Source organism: Lolium perenne, chromosome 7 (genome assembly GCF_019359855.2).
Source record: "Lolium perenne isolate Kyuss_39 chromosome 7, Kyuss_2.0, whole genome shotgun sequence".
NCBI lineage: Eukaryota > Viridiplantae > Streptophyta > Magnoliopsida > Poales > Poaceae > Lolium > Lolium perenne.
In genome coordinates, this window is record NC_067250.2 from 276,716,931 (window position 1) to 276,743,550 (window position 26,620).

Here is a 26,620-nt window from a genome sequence, read left to right on the forward strand (position 1 = left end):
ATTTCTTATGCACACCTATTGCTCCACCTGCTACTACAGCAGAATTCTTTGAAATTAAACCTGCTTTACTGAATCTTGTTATGCGAGAGCAATTTTCTGGTGTTAGTTCTGATGATGCTGCTGCCCATCTTAATAATTTTGTTGAACTATGTGAAATGCAAAAATATAAAGATGTAGATGGTGATATTATTAAACTAAAATTGTTCCCTTTCTCATTAAGAGGAAGAGCTAAAGATTGGTTGCTATCTCTGCCTAAGAATAGTATTGATTCATGGACTAAATGCAAGGATGCTTTTATTGGTAGATATTATCCCCCTGCTAAAATTATATCTTTGAGGAGTAGCATAATGAATTTTAAACAATTAGATACTGAACATGTTGCTCAAGCTTGGGAAAAAATGAAATCTCTGGTTAAAAATTGCCCAACCCATGGACTGACTACTTGGATGATCATCCAAACCTTCTATGCAGGACTAAATTTTTCTTCACGGAATTTATTGGATTCAGCTGCTGGAGGTACCTTTATGTCCATCACTCTTGGTGAAGCAACAAAGCTTCTTGATAATATGATGATCAACTACTCTGAATGGCACACGGAAAGAGCTCCACAAGGTAAGAAGGTAAATTAATCGAAGAAACCTCTTCCTTGAGTGATAAGATTGATGCTATTATGTCTATGCTTGTGAATGATAGGACTAATATTGATCCTAATAATGTTCCATTAGCTTCATTGGTTGCACAAGAAGAACATGTTGATGTAAACTTCATTAAAAATAATAATTTCAACAACAATGCTTACCAGAACAATTCTAGTAACAACTATAGGCCATATCCTTATAATAATGGCAACGGCTATGGTAATTCTTATGGAAATTCTTACAACAATAATAGGAACACACCCCCTGGACTTGAAGCCATGCTTAAAGAATTTATTAGTACACAAACTGCTTTTAACAAATCTGTTGAAGAAAAGCTTGGGAAAATTGATATACTTGCTTCTAAAGTCGATAGTCTTGCTGCTGATGTTGATCTTTTGAAATCGAAAGTTATGCCTAATGAGAATCATCATAATAAGATTGTTACTACAGCAAATGCCATCCAAGTTAGAATTAATGAGAATATAAGATTAATGGCTGAACTGCGTGCTAGGTGGGATAGAGAAGAAAATGAAAAACTAGCTAAAGAGAAGAATGTAGCTAAAGTTTGGACTATTACCACCACTAGTAATGCTAATGCTACACATGTTGCTGCACCTCCTACTAATACTAATAAAAGAATTGGTGTTAGCAATGTTTCCACTTCTAATACAAAGCGCGAAAAACTGCCTGAAACTGCTAAAATCATTAAACTGCCTGTGATAAAGCTGCTGAATTTTTTTCCAACATTGGGGATGATGATCCCATTGCTTTAGATTATAATGGTTTGAATTTTGATGATTGTCACATCTCTGAAGTTATAAAGTTCTTGCAAAAACTTGCTAAAAGTCCTAATGCTAGTGCTATAAATTTGGCTTTCACACATCATATTACAAATGCTCTCATTAAAGCTAGAGAAGAGAAACTAGAGCGCAAAGCCTCTATTCCTAAAAAGCTAGAGGATGGTTGGGAGCCCATCATTAAGATGAAGGTTAAAGATTTTGATTGTAATGCTTTATGTGATCTTGGTGCAAGTATTTCCGTTATGCCTAAGAAAATCTATAATATGCTTGACTTGCCACCGCTGAAAAATTGTTATTTGGATGTTAATCTTGCTGATCATTCTACAAAGAAACCTTTGGGTAAAGTTGATAATGTTCGCATTACCGTTAACAATAACCTTGTTCCCGTTGATTTTGTTGTCTTGGATATTGAATGCAATGCATCTTGTCCCATTATATTGGGAAGACCTTTTCTTCGAACTGTTGGTGCTATCATTGATATGAAGGAAGGTAATATAAAATATCAATTTCCTCTCAAGAAAGGTATGGAACACTTCCCTAGAAAGAGAATGAAGGTACCTTTTGATTCTATTATGAGAACAAATTATGATGTTGACACTTCGTCTCTTGATAATACTTGATACACACTTTCTGCGCCTAGCTGAAAGGCGTTAAAGAAAAGCGCTTATGGGAGACAACCCATGTTTTTACCTACAGTACTTTGTTTTTATTTTGTGTCTTGGAAGTTGTTTACTACTGTAGCAACCTCTCCTTATCTTAGTTTTGTGTTTTGTTGTGCCAAGTTAAGCCGTTGATAGAGAAGTAAGTACTAGATTTGGATTACTGCGCAGTTCCAGATTTCTTTGCTGTCACGAATCTGGGTCCACCTCCCTGTAGGTAGCTCAGAAAATTAAGCCAATTTACGTGCATGATCCTCAGATATGCACGCAACTTTCATTCAATTTGAGCATTTTCATTTGAGCAAGTCTGGTGCCATTTTAAAATTCGTCAATACGAACTGTTCTGTTTTGACAGATTCTGCCTTTTATTTCGCATTGCCTCTTTTGCTATGTTGGATGAATTTCTTTGATCCACTAATGTCCAGTAGCATTATGCAATGTCCAGAAGTGTTAAGAATGATTGTGCCACCTCTGAATATGTCAATTTATATTGTGCACTAACCCTCTAATGAGTTGTTTCGAGTTTGGTGTGGAGGAAGTTTTCAAGGATCAAGAGAGGAGTATGATGCAACATGATCAAGGAGAGTGAAAGCTCTAAGCTTGGGGATGCCCCGGTGGTTCACCCCTGCATATATCAAGAAGACTCAAGTGTCTAAGCTTGGGGATGCCCAAGGCATCCCCTTCTTCATCGACAACATTATCAGGTTCCTCCCCTGAAACTATATTTTTATTCCATCACATCTTATGTGCTTTTTCTTGGAGCGTCGGTTTGTTTTTGTTTTTTGTTTTGTTTGAATAAAATGGATCCTAGCATTCACTTTATGGGATAGAGACACGCACCGCTGTAGCGTATGGACAAGTATGTCCTTGGTTTCTACTCATAGTATTCATGGCGAAGTTTCTCCTTCGTTAAATTGTTATATGGTTGGAATTGGAAAATGATACATGTAGTAATTGCTATAAATGTCTTGGGTAATGTGATACTTGGCAATTGTTTTGCACTCATTAATGAAGAAATACATAGAGCATGCTAAAATTTGGTTTGCATATTTGGTTTCTCTAAGGTCTAGATAATTTCTAGTATTGAGTTTGAACAACAAGGAAGACGGTGTAGAGTTGATGGCGTGTAACTCACACGTTCGTTGGGAACCCCAAGAGGAAGGTATGATGCGCACAGCAGCAAGTTTTCCCTCAGAAAGAAACCAAGGTTTATCGAACCAGGAGGAGCCAAGAAGCACGTTGAAGGTTGATGGCGGCGGGATGTAGTGCGGCGCAACACCAGAGATTCCGGCGCCAACGTGGAACCTGCACAACACAACCAAAGTACTTTGCCCCAACGAAACAGTGAGGTTGTCAATCTCACCGGCTTGCTGTAACAAAGGATTAACCGTATTGTGTGGAAGATGATTGTTTGCAGAAAACAGTAGAACAGGTATTGCAGTAGATTGTATTTCAGTAAAGAGAATTGGACCGGGGTCCACAGTTCACTAGAGGTGTCTCTCCCATAAGATAAACAGCATGTTGGGTGAACAAATTACAGTTGGGCAATTGACAAATAAAGAGGGCATGACCATGCACATACATATCATGATGAGTATAGTGAGATTTAATTGGGCATTACGACAAAGTACATAGACCGCCATCCAACTGCATCTATGCCTAAAAAGTCCACCTTCAGGTTATCATCCGAACCCCCTCCAGTATTAAGTTGCAAAGCAACAGACAATTGCATTAAGTATGGTGCGTAATGTAATCAACAAATACATCCTTAGACATAGCATCAATGTTTTATCCCTAGTGGCAACAGCACAACACAACCTTAGAACTTTCTGTCACTGTCTCAGGTGCCAATGCAGGCATGAACCCACTATCGAGCATAAGTACTCCCTCTTGGAGTTACAAGTATCTACTTGGCCAGAGCATCTACTAGTAACGGAAAGCATGCAAGATCATAAACAACACGTAGATATAACTTTGATAATCAACATAACAAGTATTCTCTATTCATCGGATCCCAACAAACGCAACATATAGAATTACAGATAGATGATTGATGTCTACGTTCCCCCTCCTTTCCTGTAGACAGTGTTGGGCCTCCAAGAGCAGAGGTTTGTAGAACAGCAGCAAGTTTTCCCTTAAGTGGATCACCCAAGGTTTATCGAACTCAGGGAGGAAGAGGTCAAAGATATCCCTCTCATGCAACCCTGCAACCACAAAGCAAGAAGTCTCTTGTGTCCCCAACACACCTAATAGGTGCACTAGTTCGGCGAAGAGATAGTGAAATACAGGTGGTATAAATATATATGAGCAGTAGCAACGGTGCCAGAAAATAGCTTGCTGGCGTGTAGTTGATGGTGGTAGTATTGCAGCAGTAGTAACGCAGTAAAACAGTAAACAAGCAGTAGTAACACAGTGAAACAGTAAACAAGCAGTAGTAACACAGCAGTATTTAGGAACAAGGCCTAGGGATTAGACTTTCACTAGTGGACACTCTCAACATTGATCACATAACAGAATAGATAAATGCATACTCTACACTTTTGTTGGATGATGAACACATTGCGTAGGATTACACGAACCCTCAATGCCGGAGTTAACAAGCTCCACAATAATGCTCATGTTTAGTAACCTTATAGTGTAAGATAGATCAACAGACTAAACCAAGTACTAACATAGCATGCACACTGTCACCTTCATGCATATGTAGGAGGAATAGATCACATCAATATTATCATAGCAATAGTTAACTTCGCAATCTACAAGAGATCATGATCATAGCATAAACCAAGTACTAACACGGTGCACACACTGTCACCTTTACACACGTGCAGGAGGAATAAAACTACTTTAATAACATTGCTAGAGTAGCACATAGATAGTAGTGATACAAAACTCATATGAATCTCAATCATGTAAAGCAGCTCATGAGATCATTGTATTGAAGTACATAGGAGAGATTAACCACATAGCTACCGGTACAGCCCCGAGCCTCGATGGAGAACTACTCCCTCCTCATGGGAGCAGCAGCGGTGATGAAGATGGCGATGGAGATGGCAGCGGTGTCGATGGAGAAGCCTTCCGGGGGCACTTCCCCGTTCCGGCAGCGTGCCGGAACAGAGACTCCTGTCCCCCAGATCTTGGCCTCGCGATGGCGGCGGCTCTGGAAGGTTTCTGTGGTTTTCGTCGAACGCCTCAGGGTTTTCGATCCAGGGGCTTTATATAGGCGAAGAGGCGGCGCAGGAGGGCTTCTGGGGGGCCCACACCATAGGGCGGCGCGGCCCCCCCTCTGGCCGCGCCAGGGTGTGGTGTGGGGCCCCCAGGGCTCCCCTCTGGCGGCTCTCGGGTGTTCTGGATGGTTCCGGGAAAAATAGGAACCTGGGCGTTGATTTCGTCCGATTCCGAGAATATTTCGTTACTAGGATTTCTGAAACCAAAAACAGCAGAAAACAGGAACTAGCACTTCGGCATCTTGTTAATAGGTTAGTTCCAGAAAATGCACGAATATGACATAAAGTGTGCATAAAACATGTAGATAACATCAATAATGTGGCATGGAACATAAGAAATTATCGATACGTCGGAGACGTATCAATGATCTTGATCATGTTAGGCAGCTCACAAGATCCGACAATGAAGCACAATGGGGAGAAGACAACCATCTAGCTACTGCTATGGACCCATAGTCCAGGGGTAGACTACTCACACATCACTCCGGAGGCGACCATGGCGGTGTAGAGTCCTCCGGGAGATGATTCCCCTCTCCGGCAGGGTGCCGGAGGCGATCTCCTGGATCCCCCGAGATGGGATCGGCGGTGGCGGCGTCTCAGTAAGGTTTTCCGTATCGTGGCTCTCGGTACTGGGGGTTTCGTCACGGAGGCTATTTGTAGGCGGAAGGGCAGGTCAAGAGGCGGCACGGGGGGCCCACACCATAGGGCCGCGCGGCCAAGGGGGGGCCCGCGCCGCCCTAGGGTTTGGCTCCCTCGTGGCCCCTCTTCGTCTCTCCTTCGGACTTCTAGAAGCTTCATGGAAAAATAGGCCCCTGGGCTTTGATTTCGTCCAATTCCGAGAATATTTCGTTACTAGGATTTCTGAAACCAAAAACAGCAGAAAAGAACAACTGGCACTTCGGCATCTTGTTAATAGGTTAGTTCCAGAAAATGCACGAATATGACATAAAGTGTGCATAAAACATGTAGATAACATCAATAATGTGGCATGGATCATAAGAAATTATCGATACGTCGGAGACGTATCAGCATCCCCAAGCTTAGTTCTGCTCGTCCCGAGCAGGTAAAACGATAACACAGATAATTTCTGGAGTGACATGCCATCATAATCTTGATCATACTATTTGTAAAGCATATGTAGTGAATGCAGCGATCAAAACAATGTATACGACATGAGTAAACAAGTGAATCATAAAGCAAAGACTCTTCATGAATAGCACTTCAAGACAAGCATCAATAAGTCTTGCATAAGAGTTAACTCATAAAGCAATAATTCAAAGTAAAGGTATTGAAGCAACACAAAAGAAGATTAAGTTTCAGCGGTTGCTTTCAACTTGTAACATGTATATCTCATGGATATTGTCAACATAGAGTAATATAATAAGTGCAATAAGCAAGTATGTAGGAATCAATGCATAGTTCACACAAGTGTTTGCTTCTTGAGGTGGAGAGAAATAGGTGAACTGACTCAACATTGAAAGTAAAAGAATGGTCCTCCATAGAGGAAAAGCATCGATTGCTATATTTGTGCTAGAGCTTTGATTTTGAAAACATGAAACAATTTTGTCAACGGTAGTAATAAAGCATATGCATCATGTAAATTATATCTTATAAGTTGCAAGCCTCATGCATAGTGTACTAATAGTGCCCGCACCTTGTCCTAATTAGCTTGGACTACCGGATCATCACAATGCACTGTTTTTACCAAGTGTCACAAAGGGGTACCTCTATGCCGCCTGTACAAAGGTCTAAGGAGAAAGCTCGCATTGGATTTCTCGCTATTGATTATTCTTCAACTTAGACATCCATACCGGGACAACATAGACAACAGATAATGGACTCCTCTTTTATGCATAAGCATGTAACAACAATTAATAATTTTCTCATTTGAGATTGAGGATATATGTCCAAAACTGAAACTTCCACCATGGATCATGGCTTTAGTTAGCGGCCCAATGTTCTTCTCTAACATATGCATGCTTAACCATAAGGTGGTAGATCTCTCTTACTTCAGACAAGACGGACATGCATAGCAACTCACATGAAATTCAACAATGAATAGTTGATGGCGTCCCCAGTGAACATGGTTATCGCACAACAAGCAACTTAATAAGAGATAAAGTGCATAATTACATATTCAATACCACAATAGTTTTTAAGCTATTTGTCCCATGAGCTATATATTGCAAAGGTGAATGATGGAATTTTAAAGGTAGCACTCAAGCAATATACTTTGGAATGGCGGAAAATACCATGTAGTAGGTAGGTATGGTGGACACAAATGGCATAGTGGTTGGCTCAAGTATTTTGGATGCATGAGAAGTATTCCCTCTCGATACAAGGTTTAGGCTAGCAAGGTTTATTTGAAACAAACACAAGGATAAACCGGTGCAGCAAAACTCACATAAAAGACATATTGAAAACATTATAAGACTCTACACCGTCTTCCTTGTTGTTCAAACTCAATACTAGAAATTATCTAGACCTTAGAGAAACCAAATATGCAAACCAAATTTAAGCATGCTCTATGTATTTCTTCATTAATGGGTGCAAAGCATATGATGCAAGAGCTTAATCATGAGCACAACAATTACCAAGTATCACATTAACCAAGACATTTATAGCAATTACTACATGTATCATTTTCAAATTCCAACCATATAACAATTTAACGAAGGAGAAACTTCGCCATGAATACTATGAGTAGAAACCAAGGACATACTTGTCCATATGCTATAGCGGAGCGTGTCTCTCTCCCATACAATGTGAATGCTAGGATCCATTTTATTCAAACAAAACAAAAACAAAAACAAACCGACGCTCCAAGAAAAAGCACATAAGATGTGATGGAATAAAAATATAGTTTCAGGGGAGGAACCTGATAATGTTGTCGATGAAGAAGGGGATGCCTTGGGCATCCCCAAGCTTAGACGCTTGAGTCTTCTTGATATATGCAGGGGTGAACCACCGGGGCATCCCCAAGCTTAGAGCTTTCACTCTCCTTGATCATGTTGCATCATACTCCTCCTCTTGATCCTTGAAAACTTCCTCCACACCAAACTCGAAACAACTCATTAGAGGGTTAGTGCACAATATAAATTGACATATTCAGAGGTGACACAATCATTCTTAACACTTCTGGACATTGCATAATGCTACTGGATATTAGTGGATCAAAGAAATTCATCCAACATAGCAAAAGAGGCAATGCGAAATAAAAGGCAGAATCTGTCAAAACAGAACAGTTCGTATTGACGAATTTTAAAATGGCACCAGACTTGCTCAGATGAAAATGCTCAAATTGAATGAAAGTTGCGTACATATCTGAGGATCATGCAAGTAAATTGGCTTAATTTTCTGAGCTACCTACAGGGAGGTAGACCCAGATTCGTGACAGCAAAGAAATCTGGAACTGCGCAGTAATCCAAATCTAGTACTTACTTTTCTATCAACGGCTTAACTTGGCACAACAAAACACAAAACTAAGATAAGGAGAGGTTCCTACAGTAGTAAACAACTTCCAAGACACAAAATAAAAACAAAGTACTGTAGGTAAAAATATGGGTTGTCTCCCATAAGCGCTTTTCTTTAACGCCTTTCAGCTAGGCGCAGAAAGTGTGTATCAAGTATTATCGAAGGGTGGTGTGTCCTCAGCGGGGTGTGAATCGTTCTCAACTAGGCATAGTATATTTGATACATAAGTTTCAGCACCTCCCTTTTCATTAGTCTTAGGCGTGCTACTCTCATCAAACAAATTTTCAGGAACAAGCCAAGCATAGTTATTTTCTAGTGCATCATTCATAGCTAGGAGTTTACATGGTATTGGTGCTTTGATCTCCCCATCATCATCAATATTATTAGTGTATCTTATTCTATCCATGTCCATCTTTTCAAGGAGACTAACAAAATTAGTATGAGAACCAAGCATATTAAATTTAGCAAAGACCTTTCTAGCTTCTCTTGCTAGACCACCAAATTCTCTAAGAAGGGTTTCTAAAACAAAATCTTTCTTTTCCCCTTCTTCCATATCACCAAGTGTGAGAAACATGTGTTGGATTATAGGATTAAGATTAACAAATTTAGTCTCCAACAGGCGAACTAAATGCGCGGCAGCAATTTCATAAGTAGGCGCAAGGTCTACCAAGTGTCTATCTTCAAAATTTTCAATGGTACTAACATGATTGAAAAATTCTTCTATATTATTTCTCCCAACTATAGACCCACGTCCTACCGGTATGTCTTTTGTGGTAAAATTAAAAGGAAACATGATGAGTCAAGTAAAGTAAATGCAAGTAAACTAATTTTTTTGTGTTTTTGATATAGCAAACAAGATAGCAAATAAAGTAAAACTAGCAACTAATTTTTTTGTATTTTGATTTAGTGCAGCCAACAAAGTAGTAAATAAAACTAAGCAAGACAAAAACAAAGTAAAGAGATTGAGAAGTGGAGACTCCCCTTGCAGCGTGTCTTGATCTCCCCGGCAACGGCGCCAGAAAAAGAGCTTGATGGCGTGTAACTCACACGTTCGTTGGGAACCCCAAGAGGAAGGTATGATGCGCACAGCAGCAAGTTTTCCCTCAGAAAGAAACCAAGGTTTATCGACCCAGGAGGAGCCAAGAAGCACGTTGAAGGTTGATGGCGGCGGGATGTAGTGCGGCGCAACACCAGAGATTCCGGCGCCAACGTGGAACCTGCACAACACAACCAAAGTACTTTGCCCCAACGAAACAGTGAGGTTGTCAATCTCACCGGCTTGCTGTAACAAAGGATTAACCGTATTGTGTGGAAGATGATTGTTTGCAGAAAACAGTAGAACAGGTATTGCAGTAGATTGTATTTCAGTAAAGAGAATTGGACCGGGGTCCATAGTTCACTAGAGGTGTCTCTCCCATAAGATAAACAGCATGTTGGGTGAACAAATTACAGTTGGGCAATTGACAAATAAAGAGGGCATGACCATGCACATACATATCATGATGAGTATAGTGAGATTTAATTGGGCATTACGACAAAGTACATAGACCGCCATCCAACTGCATCTATGCCTAAAAAGTCCACCTTCAGGTTATCATCCGAACCCCCTCCAGTATTAAGTTGCAAAGCAACAGACAATTGCATTCAGTATGGTGCGTAATGTAATCAACAACTACATCCTTAGACATAGCATCAATGTTTTATCCCTAGTGGCAACAGCACAACACAACCTTAGAACTTTCTGTCACTGTCCCAGGTGTCAATGCAGGCATGAACCCACTATCGAGCATAAGTACTCCCTCTTGGAGTTACAAGCATCTACTTGGCCAGAGCATCTACTAGTAACGGAAAGCATGCAAGATCATAAACAACACGTAGATATAACTTTGATAATCAACATAACAAGTATTCTCTATTCATCGGATCCCAACAAACGCAACATATAGAATTACAGATAGATGATCTTGATCATGTTAGGCAGCTCACAAGATCCGACAATGAAGCACAATGGGGAGAAGACAACCATCTAGCTACTGCTATGGACCCATAGTCCAGGGGTAGACTACTCACACATCACTCCGGAGGCGACCATGGCGGTGTAGAGTCCTCCGGGAGATGATTCCCCTCTCCGGCAGGGTGCCGGAGGCGATCTCCTGGATCCCCCGAGATGGGATCGGCGGTGGCGGCGTCTCAGTAAGGTTTTCCGTATCGTGGCTCTCGGTACTGGGGGTTTCGTCACGGAGGCTATTTGTAGGCGGAAGGGCAGGTCAAGAGGCGGCACGGGGGGCCCACACCATAGGGCCGCGCGGCCAAGGGGGAGACCCGCGCCGCCCTAGGGTTTGGCTCCCTCGTGGCCCCTCTTCGTCTCTCCTTCGGACTTCTGGAAGCTTCGTGGAAAAATAGGCCCCTGGGCTTTGATTTCGTCCAATTCCGAGAATATTTCGTTACTAGGATTTCTGAAACCAAAAACAGCAGAAAACAGCAACTGGCACTTCGGCATCTTGTTAATAGGTTAGTTCTAGAAAATGCACGAATATGACATAAAGTGTGCATAAAACATGTAGATAACATCAATAATGTGGCATGGATCATAAGAAATTATCGATACGTCGGAGACGTATCAAGAGTCTTATAATGTTTTCAATATGTCTTTTATGTGAGTTTTGCTGCACCGGTTCATCCTTGTGTTTGTTTCAAATAAGCCTTGCTAGCCTAAACCTTGTATCGAGAGGGAATACTTCTCATGCATCCAAAATACTTGAGCCAACCACTATGCCATTTGTGTCCACCATACCTACCTACTACATGGTATTTTACGCCATTCCAAAGTAAATTGCTTGAGTGCTACCTTTAAAATTCCATCATTCACCTTTACAATATATAGCTCATGGGACAAATAGCTTAAAAACTATTGTGGTATTGAATATGTAATTATGCACTTTATCTCTTATTAAGTTGCTTGTTGTGCGATAACCATGTTCACTGGGGACGCCATCAACTATTCATTGTTGAATTTCATGTGAGTTGCTATGCATGTCCGTCTTGTCTGAAGTAAGAGAGATCTACCACCCTATGGTTAAGCATGCATATTGTTAGAGAAGAACATTGGGCCGCTAACTAAAGCCATGATCCATGGTGGAAGTTTCAGTTTTGGACATATATCCTCAATCTCAAATGAGAAAATTATTAATTGTTGTTACATGCTTATGCATAAAAGAGGAGTCCATTATCTGTTGTCTATGTTGTCCCGGTATGGATGTCTAAGTTGAAGAATAATCAATAGCGAGAAATCCAATGCGAGCTTTCTCCTTAGACCTTTGTACAGGCGGCATAGAGGTACCCCTTTGTGACACTTGGTTAAAACAGTGCATTGTGATGATCCGGTAGTCCAAGCTAATTAGGACAAGGTGCGGGCACTATTAGTACACTATGCATGAGGCTTGCAACTTATAAGATATAATTTACATGATGCATATGCTTTATTACTACCGTTGACAAAATTGTTTCATGTTTTCAAAATCAAAGCTCTAGCACAAATATAGCAATCGATGCTTTTCCTCTATGGAGGACCATTCTTTTACTTTCAATGTTGAGTCAGTTCACCTATTTCTCTCCACCTCAAGAAGCAAACACTTGTGTGAACTGTGCATTGATTCCTACATACTTGCTTATTGCACTTATTATATTACTCTATGTTGACAATATCCATGAGATATACATGTTACAACTTGAAAGCAACCGCTGAAACTTAATCTTCTTTTGTGTTGCTTCAATACCTTTACTTTGAATTATTGCTTTATGAGTTAACTCTTATGCAAGACTTATTGATGCTTGTCTTGAAGTGCTATTCATGAAAAGTCTTTGCTATATGATTCACTTGTTTACTCATGTCATGTACATTGTTTTGATCGCTGCATTCACTACATATGCTTTACAAATAGTATGATCAAGATTATGATGGCATGTCACTCCAGAAATTATCTGTGTTATCGTTTTACCTGCTCGGGACGAGCAGAACTAAGCTTGGGGATGCTGATACGTCTCCGACGTATCGATAATTTCTTATGTTCCATGACACATTATTGATGTTATCTACATGTTTTATGCACACTTTATATCATATTCGTGCATTTTCTGGAACTAACCTATTAACAAGATGCCGAAGTGCCAGTTGCTGTTTTCTGCTGTTTTTGGTTTCAGAAATCCTAGTAAGGAAATATTCTCGGAATTGGACGAAATCAAAGCCCAGGGGCCTATTTTTCCACGAAGCTTCCAGAAGTCCGAAGATGAAACGAAGAGGGGCCACGGGGTGGCCAAACCCTAGGGCGGCGCGGCCCCACCCCTGGCCACGCCGGCCTGTGGTTTGGGCCCCCCGTGCCGCCTCTTGACTTACCCTTCCGCCTACTTAAAGCCTCCGTGACGAAACCCCCAGTACCGAGAGCCACGATACGGAAAACCTTACTGAGACGCCGCCACCGCCGATCCCATCTCGGGGGATCCAGGAGATCGCCTCCGGCACCCTACCGGAGAGGGGAATCATCTCCCGGAGGACTCTACGCCGCCATGGTCGCCTCCGGTGTGATGTGTGAGTAGTCTACCCCTGGACTATGGGTCCATAGCAGTAGCTAGATGGTTGTCTTCTCCCCATTGTGCTATCATTGTCGGATCTTGTGAGCTGCCTAACATGATCAAGATCATCTATCTGTAATTCTATATGTTGCGTTTGTTGGGATCCGATGAATAGAGAATACTTGTTATGTTGATTATCAAAGTTATATCTACGTGTTGTTTATGATCTTGCATGCTTTCCGTTACTAGTAGATGCTCTGGCCAAGTAGATGCTTGTAACTCCAAGAGGGAGTACTTATGCTCGATAGTGGGTTCATGCCTGCATTGACACCTGGGACAGTGACAGAAAGTTCTAAGGTTGTGTTGTGCTGTTGCCACTAGGGATAAAACATTGATGCTATGTCTAAGGATGTAGTTGTTGATTACATTACGCACCATACTTAATGCAATTGTCTGTTGCTTTGCAACTTAATACTGGAGGGGGTTCGGATGATAACCTGAAGGTGGACTTTTTAGGCATAGATGCAGTTGGATGGCGGTCTATGTACTTTGTCGTAATGCCCAATTAAATCTCACTATACTCATCATGATATGTATGTAAATGGTCATGCTCTCTTTATTTGTCAATTGCCCAACTGTAATTTGTTCACCCAACATGCTGTTCGTCTTATGGGAGAGACACCTCTAGTGAACTGTGGACCCCGGTCCAATTCTCTTTACTGAAATACAATCTACTGCAATACTTGTTCTACTGTTTTCTGCAAACAATCATCTTCCACACAATACGGTTAACTCTTTGTTATAGCAAGCCGGTGAGATTGACAACCTCACTGTTTCGTTGGGGCAAAGTACTTTGGTTGTGTTGTGCAGGTTCCACGTTGGCGCCGGAATCCCTGGTGTTGCGCCGCACTACATCCCGCCGCCATCAACCTTCAACGTGCTTCTTGGCTCCTCCTGGTTCGATAAACCTTGGTTTCTTTCTGAGGGAAAACTTGCTGCTGTGCGCATCATACCTTCCTCTTGGGGTTCCCAACGAACGTGTGAGTTACACGCCATCACTATCTCATATCGACAATGCTTAATACATGTTTGCATAGTTCATCGTTTAACTCTTTTTGCATTATTATCAGAATGCAGTTGTGATGAAGCAATCTTCATCAGAAGAGAGGCCCACAAAAAGTTCTGATCTTTCTTCTGATGCATCCTCTCATAGCCGTCAACCTAGACCATTCTTTTCATCAAACAGTAAATATCTCAAGGCTGTACTTTATAAAAGACATGGTATTGCTGCTTTAAGATCTGTAGCTGATATGTTGACCAAGGGTACACAAGATTCAATCAAGGCGATTGCCAAATGTCAACGTGTTATTGATGATGCTAATAGAAGTCTTCAATGATTCTATGTAATTTTTTTATTTGGGCACATTAATTGCCTTGTAATTTTCCTGTTATTTTATTTGTGTATGTAATTGTGTGTATCATTGATATTAGATTGTAGGCTCATGAAATTTAATGCAATTTGACTAGTCAAACAACCAGGGCCCAACAACAGATTGGGCCGGCCTATTTACAGTAGTGGGGGACCGACTTTCATTTTGGGCCGGCTCACTTACTTATTGGGCCGCCCCATTAACACGATAGTGGGCCCACCTTCTTATTGGGCCGGTCCACTATCTTGTTGGGCCGGCCCACTTGCTATATGGTGGACCCCACATACTAAATGGGTCGGCCCTTTAACAGGCAAGTGGGACCCACCTGTGTTTTTGGCCCGGCCCACTTTCTTGTTGGGCCAGCCCACTGGCTATATGGTGGACCCCACATACTAAATGGGTCAGCCCTTTAACAGGAAAGTGGGACCCACCTGTGTTTTTGGCCTGGCCTACTATCTTGCTGGGCCGGCCCACTGGCTATGTGGTGGACCCCACATACTAAATGGGCCGGCCCTTTAACAGGAAAGTGGGACCCACCCCTGTTTCTTGGCCCGGCCCACTATCTTGCTGGGCCGGCCCATTTGCTATATGGTGGACCCCACATACTAAATGGGCCGGCCCTTTAACAGGAAAGTGGGGCCCACCCGTGTTTTTGGCCCGGCCCACTTTTTTGTTGGGCCAACCCATTTGATCTATTGTGGACCCCACGTACTAAATGGGCCGGCCCGGTAGCAGGAATATGGGACCCACAGGCTAATTGGGCCGGCCCAATAACTTCTTGGGCCGGCCCACTTGCTTTAAGGTGGACCCCACTTGTAAAATGGGCCGACCCGATAACAGGAAAGTGGGTCCCACATGTCTTGTGGGCCGGCCTTTTTTCCTGTTGACCGGTCAAACGAGTGCATTCGGCCCGGCCCACATGCTTAGTGGGCCGGCCCATTAATGTTTTGACCAGTCAACCTTAGAGGTTAGGCCCGGCCCATGTAACTAATGGTCCAGCCCAGCTGTATAGTTGACCGGTCAAATAAGTCAGCTGGCCCGGCCCGCAAACTTAATGGGCCAGCCCGCTTAAGATTTGGCAGGCCTCGTGTGGGCCTACCATCTACCACGGGGTTTCAGCCGGTTAACGCCGTTAAATGACAGTTAACGGCGTCTGCCACGTGGCAGTTTGCATGACGTCAGCAGTCAACGGGCTCCCGGAAACACTTCTGCAACGGTCCGATTTTCCGTGGCGGAAGGGTGCCCAAGCGCGACGGACCGAAAAAAAACGTGGTAGGACTTTGCCTGACGCAGTTTCGACAACAGAACCCATATCGTCGGGTTAGGCCCATGGGCGACGAAAAATACCCCTTAGCGGACGATTTTGGGACGTTGCCTATCAGAACTTTTCTTGTAGTGCCCATGGACTAACTACTTGGATGACATCCAAACCTTCTATGACGGATTAAATTTTTCTTCGAGGAACCTATTGGATTCAGCTGCTGGAGGAACTTTTATGTCCATCACTTTGGGTGCCGCAACAAAGCTTCTTGATGGTATTATGATCAACTACTCTGAATGGCACACTGAAAGGACTCCACAAGGTAAGAAGGTAAATTTTGTTGAAGAAACCTCCTCCTTGAGTGATAAGATTGATGTTATTATGTCTATGCTTGTTAATGGTAGATCTCATGTTGATCCAAATAATGTTCCTTTAGCTTCATTGGTTGCTCAAGAAGAGCATGTTGATGTGAACTTCATTAAAAATAATAATTCCAACAACAATGCTTAATTATAGGAATAATTCTGGTAACAACTATAGGCCATATCCTTCTAATCATGGTAATGGTTATGGTAATTCCTATGGTAATTCTTACAACAATAATAGGAGTGTACCCTCTGGTTTTGAAGTGATGCTTAAAGAATTTATTAGTACACAAACTGCTTTTAACAAATCTGTTGAAGAAAAGCTTGGTAAAATTGATGTTCTTGCTTCTAAGGTTGATAGTCTTGCTGCTGATGTTGATCTTTTAAAATTGAAAGTTATGCCTAATTAAGATAAATATATTAAGTCATTTGCTACAGAAAACGCTATCCAAGTTCGAATTAATGACAATATTAGAATGATGGCAGAATTGCATGCTAGGTGGGAAAGAGAAGAAAAACTAGCTAAAGAGAATAATGTAGCTAAAGTTTGGACTATTACCACCACTAGTAATGTTGATGCTTCACATGTTGCTAAACCTCATACTATCAATGGTAAAAGAATTGGTGTTGGCAATGTTTCTACTCCTAATACAAAGCATGCAAAATTGCATGAAACTGCTGAAACTGTTTGTGATAAAAGTGCTGAAATTTTTCATAGTATTGGGGACAATGATTCCATTGCTTTAGATCATAATGGTTTTGATTTTGATAATTGTCATATCTCTGAAGTTATTAAGTTCTTGCAAAAACTTGCTAGAAGTCCTAATGCTAGTGCTATAAATTTGGCCTTTACAAAACATATTACAAATGCTCTCATAAAAGCTAGAGAAGAGAAATTTGAACTTGAAGCTTCTATTCCTAGGAAGTTGAAAGATGGTTGGGAGCCCATCATTAAAATGAAGGTCAATGATTTTGATTGTAATGCTTTATGTGATCTTGGTGCAAATATTTCTGTTATGCCTAAGAAACTCTATGATATGCTTGATTTGCCACCATTGAAATATTGTTATTTGGATGTTAATCTTGCTGATAATTCTATAAACAAACCTTCGGGGAGGATTGAAAATGCTCACATTACGGTTAACAATAACCTTGTCCCAGTTGATTTTGTTGTTTTGGATATTGAATGCAATGCATCTTGTCCTATTATTTTGGGAAGACCCTTTCTTCGAACTGTTGGTGCTATCATTGATATGAAAGAAGGAAATATTAAATATCAATTCCCTCTTAAGAAAGGTATGGAACACTTCCCTAGAAAGAGAATGAAGTTGCCTTATGATTCTTTTATTAGAACAAATTATGATGTTGATGCTTCTTCTCTTGATAATACTTGATTTACACTTTCTGCGCCTAGCTGAAAGGCGTTAAAGAAAAGCGCTTATGGGAGACAACCCATTATTTTATTTCTGCAATTTTTTTATATTTGTGTCTTGGAAGTTGTTACTACTGTAGCAATCTCTCCTTATCTTTATTTTACTGCATTGTTGTGCCAAGTAAAGTCTTTGATAGTAAGGTTGATACTACATTTGGATTTCTGCACAGAAACAGATTTCTAGCTGTCACGAATTTGAGTAGATCTCTCTGTAAAAAACTCAGAAAAATCTGCGAAAATTCATGAGTAATCCTCAGATATGTACGCAACTTTAATTCAATTTGAGGTTCTTCATGTGAGCATGTTAAGTGCCTCGAAAAAATTCGTCTTTATGGACTGTTCTGTTTTGACAGATTCTGCTTTTATTTCACATTGCCTCTTTTACTGTGTTGAGTGGATTTCTTTGCTCCATTAACTTTCAGTAGCCTTGGGTAATGTCCACAAGTGTTGGAAATGATTGTGTCCTCTCTGAACATGTGAATTTTTGATTATGCACTAACTCTCTAATGAGATTGTTTTGAGTTTGGTGTGGAGGAAGTTTTCAAGGGTCAAGAGAGGATGATGATATAATATGATCAAGAAGAGTGAAAAGTCTAAGCTTGGGGATGCCCCCGTGGTTCATCCCTGCATATTTTAAGAAGACTCAAGCATCTAAGCTTGGGGATGCCCAAGGCATCCCCTTCTTCATCAACAACTTATCAGGTCACCTCTAGTGAAAATATATTTTTATTCCGTCACATCTTATGTGCTTTACTTGGAGCGTCTGTATGTTTTTATTTTTGTTTGTGTTTGAATAAATTCGGATCCTAGCATTCCTTGTGTGGGAGAAAGACACGTTCCGATGTTTCATATGAACACTGGTGTTCTTAGCTTTACTTTAATGTTCATTGCGAAGGTTGAAAACTGCTTCGTTTATTGCTATTTGGTTGGAAACAGAAAATGCTTCATGTGCTAATTGGTATATGGTCTTGAATAATTCAATACTTGGGAATTGTTTTGAGTTATAAAATAGATCATGTTTAAGCTCTTGCATCATGTAGTTTGAACCTATTAGTGGAGAATTACTGTAGAGCTTGTTGAAATTTGGTTTGCATGATTGGTCTCTCTCTAAAGTCTAGATATTTGCTGGTAAAAGTGTTTGAGAAACAAGGAAGACAGTGTAGAGTCTTATAATGCTTGCAATATATTTTTATGTAAGTTTTGTTGTACCGGTTCATACTTGTGTTTGCTTCAAACAACCTTGCTAGCTAAAGCCTTGTACTGAGAGAGAATGCTTCTCGTGCATCCAAAACCTTGAGCCAAAACTTATGTCATTTGTGTCCACCATAACTACCTACTATGTGGTATTTTTCTGCCATTCCAAAGTAAATTGCTTGCGTGCTACCTTTAAAAACTTCATTCCTTGTCTTTGCAATATATAGCTCATGGGAAAATAGCTTAAAAACTATTGTGGTAAAGAATATGTCTTATGTATCTTATTTCTTATAAGTTGCTTGTTGAGCGGTAACCATGTTTCTGGGGACGCCATCAACTGTTACACTTTTGTTGAATATCATGTGAGTTGGTATGCATGTTCGTCTTGTCTGAAGTAAGGGTAATTTGCCATGATTAAATGGTTTGAGTATGCATATTGTTAGAGAAGAACATTGGGCCGCTAACCAAAGCCATGTATGATGGTGGAAGTTTCAGTTTGGACATTAATCCTCAATCGCTTATGAGAATATTATCTGTTGTTGAATGCTTAAGCATTAAAGAGGAGTCCATTATCTATTTTCTATGTTGTCCCGGTATGGATGTCCTCAAGTTGAGATCTATCAAAAATGAGAAATCAAATGCGATCTATCTCCTTGGACCTTTGTACATGTGACATAGAGGTACCCCTTTGTGACACTTGGTTGAAACTTATGTAATGCAATGATAATCCATGGAAATCCGAGCTAATTAGGACAAGGTGCGAGCACTATTGGTATTCGATGCATGAGGCTTGCAACTTATAGGATGTCTTATGCATAACACATATGAATTATTACTACCGTTGACAAAATTGTTTCCATGTTTTCAAAATAAAAAGCTCTAGCACATGAGTAATCCCTGCTTCCCTCTACGAAGGGCCTTTCTTTTACTTTATGTTGAGTCAGTTTACCTACTTCTTTCTATCTTAGAAGCAAACACTTGTGTCAACTATGTGCATTGATTCCTACATACTTGCTTACTTGCACTCATCATATTACTTTGCGTTGACAATTATCCATGAGATATACATGTTGAAGTTGAAAGCAACTGCTGAAACTTATATCTTCATTTGTGTTGCTTCGAAGCCTTCTATTAAGAATCTATTTCTTTATGAGTTAACTCTTATGCAAGACTTATTGATGCTTGTCTTGAAAGTACTATTCATGAAAAGTCTTTGCTATATGATTCAGTTGTTTAGTCATTATCTTTACCATTGCTTTGAATCACTTCATTCATCTCATATGCTTTACAATAGTATTGATCAAGATTATGATAGTAGCATGTCACTTCAGAAATTATCCTTGTTATCGGTTACCTACTCGAGGGCGAGTAGGAACTAAGCTTGGGGATGCTTGATACGTCTCAAACGTATCTATAATTTCTTATGTTCCATGCTAGTTTTATGACAATACTCACATGTTTTATATACACTTTATATCATTTTGATGCATTTTCCGGCACTAACCTATTAACAAGATGCCGAAGTGCCAGTTCATGTTTTCTGCTGTTTTTGGTTTCAGAAATCCTACACAGGAAATATTCTCGGAATTGGACGAAACAAAAGCCCAGGGTCTTATTTTCCACGGAGCTTTCCAGAAGACCGAAGGAGAGACGGAGTGGGGCCACGAGGTGGCGACCCCACCAGGCGGCGCGGCCAAGAGGGGGGCGCGCCACCCTATGGGGTGGGCCCCTCGTGCCTCCCCCGACTCTGCCCTTTCGCCTATTTATTCTCTCCATCGCAAAAACCCTAGTACCGAGAGCCACGATACGAGAAAACATACTGTGACGCCGTCGCCGCCAATCCCATCACTACAAGAGATGGGGGATTTGTTGACGAAAACCCTGGTGACAAAAATGCATACCGTCATGGATGTGTCCTTATAGGTGACGAATTCATCTTTCGTCAAGCATTTAAGGTAATGCTTGACGGCATGATTTTTCGTCAACAAAAAATCGTCACCCATTACCAAAGCGGGAAGGGCTTCCATCGTGTCTGTTAATAGGTGACGAAATCAAAGATCGTGGTGACGAAATAATACTAAGTTACTTTATTAAATGTTATTAGTTTTATATATCATGCGTGACCCACTTGTCAGGAACATATTTAATTAAGTAAAAATTGTGGTTTGGAAGAATCGAACAAGGGCTTTGGCGTGACCGACGCGGAGTCTTACCGCTAAGGTAGATATGGAATTTTGATCTGGATCCGTAACTAGTCTATTCTACATATTTATTTCAATGGTGTGATCTAGATGTTACGACATAATAATTCCCTTATTAATATTTATGTCGGCCGAGGGTACCTCGTTTAAGTCGCGCCGCTAGCAGACACGGCCTATATAGGTGCTCTTGCTAACAGTCGAATCGACTAGGGTTCTCGTCGAGGTGAGAAGAATTCCGTGAAGGCTCCATTGTGGTGGCGGCGAGACGCATCATCGGTGAGTTCTCCTGATTATTCGTTAGGTCTAGATTTTTTAATCAGTTGTCAAGATCTGTTCTGAAGAACGTTGGCATGTTCTTAACTGAATTGTAGGCAATGGATCGAAGTTGGATAACTGATGGCACCAAGAAGTTCACAACAAAGTACATGGCAGGTGTTAGGGATTTCATCAAGTTTGCGCGAGAACACTTGGACAATACAGATGAACCAATCTTGTGCCCTTGCAAGGACTGCCTAAATCTGATACGTCAGGATATAAAAACAGTCGAGGATCACTGCAATTGTTCAGGTATGTCCATGACGTATACAAGATGGACTAGACATGGGGAAGGTTTTAGTGATGACGAAGGGCGGGATAGAAACGATGATGGTGCGTATGATAGTGACAACGATGAAGAGGAAGACAATGGTGATTGTTATGTTGATGATTCGTCTAGTATGATCGATGAACTGCAGAAGTCTAGAAATAAAGGTCCTGACCTGCCAAATCTGTATGCTAATCTAATTGAGTCAGCGAAAAAAGAACTTTATGAGGGATGCACCTCTTTCACTAGGTTGTCGTTCATTATTAAGCTCCTTCATGTCAAATCATACAGCCGGATAACAAACAGAGGATTTGATCTCTTACTTCAGCTTTTACGTACAGCTTTGCGGATGTGGACTTTCCCAAATCATATCGATGCTAAGAGTGTTCTTTCTGATGTTGGGCTTGGTTATGAGACAATTCATGCATGCAAGTTTGATTTTTCTTTATTTTGGGGAGATCACAAGGACGATACGAACTGCCATGTTTGTGGATTATCAAGATATAGAGACCCTACTGGAAAAAAGAAAATCCCTCACAAGGTGACTTTCCTATAATTAAAAGGTTGCAGAGACTATTTGTTAAAAAGGAAATGTCGACACATACTAGATGGCACAAAGAGAAGAAGGTTGTTGAGCCCAATGTACTGAGGCACCCTGCTGATGGTGAGGCATGGAAGCACTTTGATGGCAAGTTTGATTTGTTTGCTAAAGATCCTCGTAACATAAGACTAGGTTTTGCCACAGACGGCTTCAGTCCTTTTGGAAGTATGAGTAATCCTTACAGTATGTGGCCTGTTTTTTTGATTCCTTACAACTTCCCACCATGGATGTGCATGGATCAATCGAATTACATGATGGCATTGCTAATCCCCGGAAAGTATTCCCCAGGGAAAGATTTTCATGTATTTATGCAGCCACTGATAAAAGATATGATGCAGCTATGGAGTGGTGTGGAGACATTTGATGCATGCACAGAGGAATATTTCCCATTGCATGCTGCGTTTCTTTGGTCTATTCATGATTATCCTGGATATGCCACTATGTCAGGCCGAAGCACAAGAGGATTTCATGCGTGTGTGCATTGCGATGAGAATCCTTGCGCTGAACCTTTGAAAAACAAAATTGGATATATTGGGCATCGGCGATTTCTTGATAAAAATCACCCATACAGGAAAAGCAGACTTTTTAATGGTACAACTGAGACTAGAGATCCACCAAGGAAGTACACACCCAAAGAGGTAGCTGCGAAGGTAGAAAGGGTTAAGGATTTTGAACATGGGAAAAATCCAATAAGTAGAAAGCGGAAGCGTGCAACCTGCATGCCGGTGAACCAACATGGCACCTGAAAGTCAGCTTACATCATCTACCGTACTGGCCAGAACTTAAGATAGCTCACAACTTAGATGTGATGCATATTGAGAAGAACATATGTGACAATATTGTTGGTACACTACTTGAACTTGAGGGTAGGAATAAGGACACTGTTAGTGCTAGAATTGATTTGAAGAAATTCAAAATGTGGAAGAAGTATTGGTTGGAGAAAATTGTGAAGGATGATGATGATGATGCAGCAGTAACTTATGCGAAGCCCCCTGCACCGTGGACGCTTTCGAAGGAACAGAAGAGACATTCGTGTAGGTATTTGGCAAACACTAGGTTCCCAGATGGTTATTGCGCAAACTGGGGAAGATGTGTGAATATTGATGGTTGTAAGGTTACCGGTATGAAGACGCATGATTGCCACATACTTCTGCAGCGAGTGTTGCCGGCTGGGCTCAAGGGAATTGCATCTAAGGAAATGTATGTGGCTATTGCAGAGCTAGGAAGATTTTTTAGGGAGCTGTGTGCCAAAACCCTGAAAGTTGATGTGCTGAATCGATTGAAGGTTGAAATTGTTGTGATCCTATGCAAACTTGAGAAGCTCTTCCCCCCCAGCTTTTTTTGATGTAATGGTGCACTTAGCTATTCATCTTCCTGAGGAGGCTCTTTCGAGGGGTCCTGTTCATTATGGTTGGATGTATCCAGTTGAGAGAAGATTAGGTTATCTAAAGTCTACGGTCCGTAACAAAGCAAGGCCAGAAGGTTCTATCGCAGAGAGCTACATTGTTGATGAGTGTTTCATTTTTTGCTCTAGATTTTTCAAGGATGGCACAGAAACAAGATTTAACAAAGATGATAGGAACCAAGACATTCGGAGAAAACCTGATCCTGACGAGATGGAAGTATTTTCAGTTGGAGCTAAAGGTCTTGGGAAATCCATTTTGAAACATTTTGACAAGGAATTTGACAAAATGGTTTGGTATGTGCTGAACAACTGTGACGATGTAGAACGTTATATCAAGTAAGTAGTTAGCTTCACTTTAATAACTACTTCTCAATGTTGCAGACATAATTGTCCTGTATTTCATATGTGTTTTTTCTATGTTTTAGTGAATTCCGACAAGAATTGGGAGGTAGGGGTGTGCGTGACATCGAGGAGACGGTTCAGAGAGAGTTTGCAGGTTGGTTTGCAAACCATGTGAGACAGTTGGACAATGCATCAGAAGATTTGAAGTCTCTGGCTGCTGGGCCAGACCGGCGTGTAGTAGTATACGCTGGTTGCAACGTAAAGGGTGCGAGGTTTCGCACGCTTACTCGGGATAAAGACCTGAAGACTCAAAATTCGGGCGTAGCGACTAAGGGATCTTTTGGTGATGCAGATGAGACCGACTACTATGGTGTTCTGCAAGAAGTTCTTGAACTGCGATGCGGGACTAACAAACACGGTGACAGGTCCGTGTACTTGTTTCGTTGCGACTGGTTCGACCTTGCGAGCAAGGGTTCCAAGATAAAAGATGATGGTTTTTTTAAAAGCGTTAACACTTCTATCCTATGGTTCAAGAATTCACCATTCATATTGGCCAGTCAAGCTGAAACATGCTTCTATTTGGAGGATACAAAGTTTGGTGATCCGTGGAAAGTGGTGCAGAAGTTCAGCCATAGACATGTGTACGACGTTCCAGAATTAGAAGATGGTAACGATGATGCATTTGTACGGAATGAAGATGCATACCAGGAGGATGAAGGTTCAGTCGACCATACATTTCATGATGTTGTCGACCTAGACGAGGAAGCAGAGGTGGAAGCAGAGGAGGATGATCATCGTGTTGCTGAAGTTATACGTATTCATGATGCTCGTACAATCCGTGAACTAGAGAATGGGGAAGATAGTCCCAATGTTGACATGGATATGAGCGAAGATGAACTAGAGAATCAGGAAGATAGTCTCATTTTGGAAGAGAACATACATGATGACGAGGGAAAAAATTCAGAAGAAGATAGTGATTTAGATTGATAGAAACATGTAATGCATACAACTATATGTTTTGTTCCAAACATTTGAAATGTTCTTATTTAGATGTTTACGATCTCGAACTTGTCATTGAATTATCCAGAAGGGTTTAAGAGCAAATTAATATAAGCAAAAACATGGACAAATATAAGAAAGCCGACATGTCGGTAACATAACTTTGACAATGGTTTTAATTAATCGACACTTGACACGATTACAACCAGCAGCACGATATGACTAACTATTGTTTTAACACAAGCAAAATCTAAATCTGCTACACATTGTTCCAGAAAAGCAGTACATTCCCGATCTAAATCTGCTACACATTGTTCCCGATTTATTAATTTGTTTCATCTTCGTCTCCTCTGTAGGTTCTTGCATATTTGTAACTGATCTGTGACTAGTACATTACTTTGTTTACTGCAGTGCTAACTGGTGTGGGAGTCTCCGGCAATCTGCGATTTCTTTCGAGAAGGCGCTACGTTTGCGAGTGTTGACATCCGTGGTGACAAGAGAGTTCTGTGGAGGACATGGCACATGGAGATTCCTTCTGAGTACTACGTCGATCTCCAGGACGAGTACTTCAAGTACACTGGTCATGCGAGGGCTGGCATGGCTACCATGGCAGCAAGACTCATTGATTCATGGTTCGGTGATATGAAGAAGAAGTTCCACCACCATCGGCACAGACTGTGGGGGGACTTCCCACTTCCAAATATGAACATCGAGTATGCAGCCATTGATGCTTGGGTCTCGTACGAGCTCTACCGCAAGATCGTGGTCGACAGAGTCCTGCTGATGGTGGATTGATCATCTCTTCTGCTGCATGACCCCCTGATCTTTTGGTTTGGTCTCCCTCCTGCGTGAGGTGCTTTTGGCTAGTAGTCCGTTCTTTTGAAACTGTAAATATTTTGCCATGATATGTTAACAATTGTCTTGGGAGGTTTCAATTTTATGTTGTGTACATCCTAGTACTTCAAAGTGCTAGTAAACTAAATGTTCAGAGCAGTAGAGTTCTTCAAAATCAAAACATACCAGACGTAAAAATCACCAAAAATTGTGATTCAAATTTTCTTTATGACTTTTACTCATTTATCTGAAATTTTTCATCGAAAAAATCTCAAAGTGGTGAACAATAACATAATATGGTGTCCCCATGGTGGACATGTGTCGAACGAGGGGTTTTCGGACGAAAAGAGGGGGAAATCGCCAAAAACTGACCAAACCACCATGGATTTGGGGCATGATTTGGCACCCTTGTGCACATTGTGATATGACACCTTGTTTTCTATGGGTTTTGATTTTTTGGAGTTGGTGGCTTGGTGTCCCCATGGTGGACATGTGTCGAACGAGGGGTTTTCGGACGAAAAGAGGGGGAAATCGCCAAAAACTCACCAAACCACCATGGATTTGGGGCATGATTTGGCACACTTGTGCACATTGTGATATGACACC